Here is a 7,343-nt window from a genome sequence, read left to right on the forward strand (position 1 = left end):
GGAGAAGTAGCCTATAATCAGCCCTGGAAGGGGAATTGAACAGGTAAGGGGCCTAGCTAAAGAGCTGGGGCCAGAACAGACCAAGAAGGCAAAACCATTGCCTCCAGGAAAGAAGTCCAGGGGATGGCCTGATACCAGGGCCAGGACTGTTTAAAGACTGCAGGCATGCCCCAGCAGAAGGGGCACTCATGAGAGGTGGGTACCACGCTGTTACACAAACCCATCAGCAGTGAATCTCAGAGTTGGGTCAACTGACTTGGGCTAGCAGGGCTCACACTATGGGGCTAAACAATAGCAGTATAGATGTTCCCACGTGGGCTCCAGCCCTTGCTCGGTACCTGATGAGGGGTGTGGATCTCAGAGCCCAGGTTTCAGTCCAAGGAGAAATGTGTACTTTGCTATTTTTAACCCCTAGTGAGAGGCATGGACCCGAGTCAGTTGACCCAGGCTCTGAGAGTCATTGCTGCACCTTTTTTTTTACTATATAGATCAGGGATTGGTAACCTTTGGCACACGGCCCATCAGGGAAATCCGCTGGCCGGCCGGGATGGTTTGTTTACCTGCGGCGTCCACAGGTTCAGCCGATTGCAGCTCCCACTGGCCGTGGTTCACTGTTCCAGGGGGGCTTCGGAAAGCGGTGCAGGCCGAGGGAAGTGCTGGCTGCTTGCTCACCCAGATGCCCAAGAACGTGGTGGGAGGAGGGAGGGCTCTGGGCACCCAGCCACTCCACTGCAGAGGATGGCTCAAGCAACAGACGGCTGTCATTCAAACAGTTTGATTTTTAGTGAGGCTACAATAAGCAATGTGACTTTGTCCTTCCCTCTTCCCCCATCTCACCCTGGCTACCTTGTCCGTTATCTCATTTTTTTAATTAATAAAGAAAGAATGCATGGTTTCAAAACAATAGTTACTTTATTTCGAAGAGGGGAGGGTGGTTGGCTTACAGGAAATTAAAATCAACAAAGGGGGTGGGTTTGCATCAAGGAGAAACACACACAACTGTCACACCAAAGCCCGGCCAGTCATGAAACTGGTTTTCAAAGCCTCTCTGATGTGCAGTGCACTTTGCTGTTTATTTCCCCTGGTGTCTGGCTGCTCAAAATCGGATGCCAGGCGATTTGCCACAACCTCCCACCTCCCCATAAATGTCTCCCCCTTGCTCTTACAGATATTATGGAGCACACAACAAGCAGCAATAAAAATGGGAATGTTGGTTGTGCTGAGGTCTGACCTACTCAGCAAACAGTGCCAGAGAGCTTTTAAACGTCCAAAGGCACATTCTACCACCATTCTGTACTTGCTCAGCCTATAGTTGAACTGCTCCTTACTACTGTCCAGGCTTCATGAGCCATGGGAGCAAGAGGTAGGCTGGGGTAGGTGTGACCACGCCGTGCTGCCAGCTGGGAGAGCAGCCTGAGGCAGAAGCCTCCAACTCGCATGATATTCCAGGCAGGACTGAATCTCCATGAGATGAAGAGAGTGACCTGGAGTCTCTGGCTCCCATTCGGTGCTCTAAGAGGAGGATGGCCATGTCTGTCCAGGCACCCTGATTGACCTCACTGAGGAAGATTCCAAGGAGTCCTCCCAGAGCAGCAATACCACGTCTGCCAGCAGCATCCAGGAGGACCAGAACAGATCCCCCAAGCTCGTCACTGAGGAGCAGGAGAGCAGAGTTGCAGGAGAAGTGGTGGAATACCAGGATGGGAAAGATTTTGGAATTGGGGAGCTCGTGTGGGGGAAGATCAAATGCTTCTCCTGGTGGCCTGCAATCATCATCTCCTACAGCGGTATGTCCAAATGTCAGGCAATCTTCAGAATGCACTGGGTGCAATGGTTCGGGGACGGGAAGTTCTCCGAGGTTTCAACAGACAAGCTGGTGGGTCTGATGGCTTTTAGGCAGCATTTCAACCACTGCACATTTAATAAGCTGTTCTCCTATCAATGAGCTGTACACCATTCCCTGGAGATTGCTAGGAGCTGGGCAGGGAAGACGTTCCCAGAACCCCCGGCCAAGCAGCTAAAGACTAACTTCTGCAACAACAGCAAGGAGTGGATGGAGGAGGACCAGAGCAGAGAACAAATGGGTTCTGAAGTCACAAACAACAACAGGAGCCTTGAAGACAATTGTTTATTGTGCGGGAGAAAAAACCCAGACATATTCCACCCGCTGTTTGAGGGGGGGCCTTTGCCAGACTTGCAGGGATCGATTCCTGGAGCTCTTCTACATGTACAACGAGGACGGATACCAGTCCTACTGCACCGTCTGCTGCGAAGATAAGGAGCTGCTGCTGTGTAACAATGCCAGCTGCTGCAGGTGCTTCTGTGTCAAATGCTTGGAGGTCCTAGTAGGGCAAGGTACCTCAGCCAAAGCAAAAGAGCAAGAGCCCTGGAGCTGTTACATGTGTCAACCACAGAAGTGCTATGGGGTGTTACAGCGCTGACCGGACTGGAATGTACAGCTGCGAGACTTCTTCATCAGCGACAAAGGACAGGAATATGATGCACCTTAAATCTAAAAAGGCCCACACATTTCCCAGAGTCACTACCCTTGATAACAGAATGTTAATGGTTGCATTGGCTACTTGGATCACAGCAGCCTCCACAGTAGACTTGTCCAGAACAGCGGTGATGGTGAGTTGAGTGGGCTCCATGCTTGCCATGGTATGGCGTCTGCATGGGTAACCCAGGAAAAAAGGCGCAAAATGATTGTCTGCCGTAGCTTTCCTGGAACGGGGGGCGATTGACGACATGTACCCAGAACCACCTGCAACAGTGTTTTTGATCCATCAGGCATTGGGAGCTTAACCCAGAATTCCAATGGGCAGCGGAGACTGTGGGATACCCACAGTGCACTGCTCTGTAAGTCGATGCTAGCCTTGGTAGTGAGGACGCACTCCACCGACTTAATGCGCTTAGTAGGGACATACGCAATCGACTGTATAAAATTAATTTCTAAAAATTGACTTCTATAAAATTGACCTAATTTCGTAGTGTAGACATACCCTTAGTTCTGAGCTGCATCTTTAATTAATTGTAATTTAATACAATTGTGATCTTTCATTGTGATCTACTGGCGTGAAATCTGGACAAGGGCAGAAGTCCCACTGAATGGAGCTCCAAACAGCAGGAAGTGTCTGTCCATCATTTTTCAGCTCTTGTACAACCACTGAGGATCCGATCCAGCAGTTGTTATTCGTGGGAAAACTCCAGCTGATTTTAATAAGGCCAGCATATTTGTGTGTGGCCTGTTATCCAGTCAGCATATATCAACCAAAACTCGCATTTGAATGTATGGATCTATAGAGATCTGCTTAGAAAAGTCTAAAATGCCTTCATTATTAAAGGGACCCTTTTTTCTCATTTGCATATATAAAAACCTGTTCAATCAACTTTTTTTAAAGCCATTAAAAAACAAAACAATAAACTAGGAATTTGCATAGACCAAAAATTCAGACCAAAAGGAACACTTTTCAGAGAGTTATTTATATGCAAAGGAATAAAACAGTACTGTAGAATAGATTTGTTCTTCCAACCTGTGGTAGGACAGATAACTCATGTGATTAACTCAAAAAAATAATCTCAATTAAAAAAATTAATTGTGATTAATCACACTGTTAAGCAATAGAATACCAATTGAAATTTATTAAATATTTTTGGATGTTTTTCTACATTTTCAAATATATCTATTTCCATTACAATACAGGATACAAAGTGTAGAGTGTTCACTTTATATGATTTTTTATTACAAATATTTGCACTGTAAAATGATAAACAATAGAAATAGTATTTTTTCAATTTACCTCATACAAGTACTGAAGTGCAATCTTTTTATCATGAAAGTGCAAGTTACAAATGTCAGGGTTTTTTGGTTACATAACTGAACTAAAAAACAAACCAATGTAAAACTTTAGAACCAACAAGTCCACTCAGTCCTACTTCTTGTTCAGCCAATCGCTAAGAGAAACAAGTTTATTTACATTTACGGGAGATAATGCAGCTCACTTCTTAATTACAAAGTCACCTGAAAGTGAGAACAGGTTTTTGCATGGCACTGTTGTAGCTGGCATCGCAAGATATTTACCTGCCAAATGCGCTAAAGATTCATATGCCTCTTCATGCTTCGGCCATTGTTCCAGAGAACATACTTCCATACTGATGATGCTCATTAAAAAAAATAATGCGTTAATTAAATTTTGTCTGAACTCCTTGGGGGAGAATTGAATGTCCCCGGCTGTTTTATCTGTATTCTGCCATATATTTCATGTTATAGCAGTCTTGGATGATGACCCAGCACATGTTATTCATTTTAAGAACACTTTCACAGCAAATTTGATAAAATGTAAAGAAGATACCAATGTGAAATTTTTAAGATAGTTACAGCACTTGACCCAAGATTTAAGAATCTGAAATGTCTTCCACCCTACTCTCAACCCCAGATTTCTACTAGCTCCTCACCTATGCATGCAAACAGATAATTCTTGAAAGAATGAGTCAGAAAACACAACTAAATTGTTCACATGAGGTCTAAATAAAGACTATGCAAATAAATTTTTTTATAATTTAATTTATTAAAGACACTTAATGAAATAGCATTTTTAATTGCAGTGTGTCCTGTTGACACAAGTGGGTGACCCAAAGCTGTATTGAATTCTCTTGCTTGCAAATTTCTAATGGTTTTTCTTCCCTAAGAAGTAGCTTTCAAAAATCAGATTATTTAATTGATTTTATTAAATTGAAAATAAAGGAATTATTCAGCTTAATGCTTGATAAGCAATGGTACATCTCTTTATTTGTGGCCATATAGTTTCTGAATGGACATTCTGTTTGGACTTCTTAGCTAAATATAGCCACGGCTATGTGTGTGTGCAATGGCTTCCCCTTCCTAAATTAGTCAGAACTTTTTGACTAGGGATAGTGGTAAACAACCTTTGATATAGATGGGCAGCCTGCATAACTCTGAAGTAGCTTGACCATCTGCAGGACATTCCTTTGCTGGCTACTCTGATAGCGTTCAACTCTTCAAAGGACTTTACAGAAATCTATAGGAACACAAGATGCCTACCCCAAAATGTATTATTGGCTCATAGATACTATAGGGAAAATGTAGTATAAACATATAAAGATACATTAAGACAATATTTATTGTGAATGCACTAGTCATAAATCATTGTTAAGTCTGCAATGAAAAAAATATAGTTTAATGGAGGCACTGATTCCATTGACTTTATAATAAAACCCAATATATTTCAATAACCACTCACAGAGCTTAATAAAGGGGCCTAGAATTGTTATGTGAAATTTTTAAGTTGAAAAATTTCAATGATTATAACACATTTATATAGGTCTCAGTAGTTTAATGTCATTAAAAGATAGAAAATTTATGTTTGGTACATCTACAGATATGGGTAGTGATGCCATTACAATATGAGTGGAACAGATATGTCCATAATAAAATATATAAGATGGCACTTCAAATTATTCTGTTCTGTTGAGAATAAGCCCAACTCCCTAATGTTTCCTCAGAGTTTTGATTTTTTTCCAACCTGGTTTACTCTGTGGTCCTATTGGACATCATCTTCCAGATGATAATCCTTTCTCCTGACCAGTGTTGAGAACTACACATAGTGTTTTAGATGGTCTATCGATGGCTCTTTTAGTAGCAGTATTGCTTTTTTTGTTTTTTGTATTCGTTCTTTCCCTGATTACATTGATTATTGCCATTGTGTGATGTATCAATGCATGAAGCAATTTATTTGTAGTACAACTTTACATTTTCTTGATCAGTTTTGCATTATTCTTTGCTTATTTATTTGTATTACAGTAGCACCTGGACAGCCAAGCTATGATCAGTGTTCCATTGTGGTAGGTATTGTCCAGATACACAGTACGGACCCAATCTTTCCCCATTGAAAGTGACTCATATGTTTAAGTGCTTGCAGGATCAGATCCTAAACAGACAAGAGAGACAAAGAATAGGAGAAAGAAAGCATTACTAAAAAACATTACCATTATTATTCCCATTTGACAGGGAGGACACTCTGGCATAGATAGATGAAGTGATTTGGCCCAAGATCTCACAAGTTGTCTATGGAAGAGCTGGGAAACGGACCAAAATCCATTAATTTCAGTCCAGTGCCTTAACCACAAGACCATTCTTCCTCTGCAGGATGATTGTTCTGTTAATATATTAAAGAGACAAAATTATGCAGTTAAACTTTTTTGTCTGAGTTCCATTCCTTTTAACTTTATTCAGATTTACAAGTGCATGTTTCAAATCGATTGAAACAAAATTTTTGGGCCAGATTTTCAGATTCTGGCTTCCATGTTCTGTGGGTACAAATTAGAGGTGTAAATACTTGCACCAACAAATTTTGTCCCTACAAAAATGGAGGGTTGGACCATTAAAATTCCTCTTATTGTTTATTCTCCATCATCAAAACAAAAAGCCTTTTTTGTGATAACTATGTATGTGGCAGAAATTAAATACTGCGGTAAAAAATTTAATTAGTTCCTATCATACACCCAAACATACTTTTCTAAACTCCCGAGAAAGGAAGGAAAAACCACCTTGACCAGGGAATATGAGTTAAAAGTGCTATTTTGAGACATCTTAAAAAAAAAAGGAGAAGAGAGAGAATGAACTGTAGAAGCTGTAGAAGCTGTTTTATGACTATTTTATTTTTCAAATACTCAGTATTTTCTTTTTAAAAACTTTTTCTAGTTCACAACCTTATAAACCACTTTAAATGTATTCCTTGTTCCCTCCATAGATTAAACAAACAAAAGTAAAAACCTCTCAAACTCTTTAAGTACAGAATAGTGATCATGCTTACTAACTGAATTCTCATGTGTTGGTTCAAGTCAAAGGGCCAGATTTTGCCACCACTATACTCATTTAATAGTATCTTACTGTTTGGTAGTCCCATTGCAATATATGGGACCATTCATAGAAAAATACTAATCAACATGAGAAAGGATTGCAGAACCTGAGAATATTAGAGATGTATCCAAATTCTAGAATTCTGATCTGGATTTTGAAACCCACCTATTCTTTCTTTCTTCCTTCTACTCTCCTCTCCCCTACCCCCCAAAGTTTGGGGCTGTCGGGATCCACGAGTTTGGTTCATTCTTAATATCTAAAGTAACAAATGTCAAGAGAAGTGGCTGAGAAAGAATGAATGACTTCCTCTGTTGCTAGTGAGACTGGCAAGGGCATACATAAAAAAGGGAAACAGGAGAAAAACAAGCAGCAGACCTGCAACAAGGCTGACAGCATGCCGTTGCTATGATAGGCAGCCTGTGCAGAGGGGAGAGTACAAAGACAGTTACAAATGGCAAGGTGC

General features: G+C 41.2%; 1 pseudogene; it reads left to right on the forward strand.

The window, feature by feature from the left end:
- Positions 1–1,383: 1,383 nt before the first annotated feature.
- Positions 1,384–2,516, forward strand: LOC117880666 (annotated as a pseudogene).
- The last annotated feature ends 4,827 nt before the right edge of the window (positions 2,517–7,343 follow it).

This window comes from Trachemys scripta, chromosome 1 (genome assembly GCF_013100865.1).
Source record: "Trachemys scripta elegans isolate TJP31775 chromosome 1, CAS_Tse_1.0, whole genome shotgun sequence".
In the NCBI taxonomy this organism is placed as follows: domain Eukaryota; kingdom Metazoa; phylum Chordata; order Testudines; family Emydidae; genus Trachemys; species Trachemys scripta.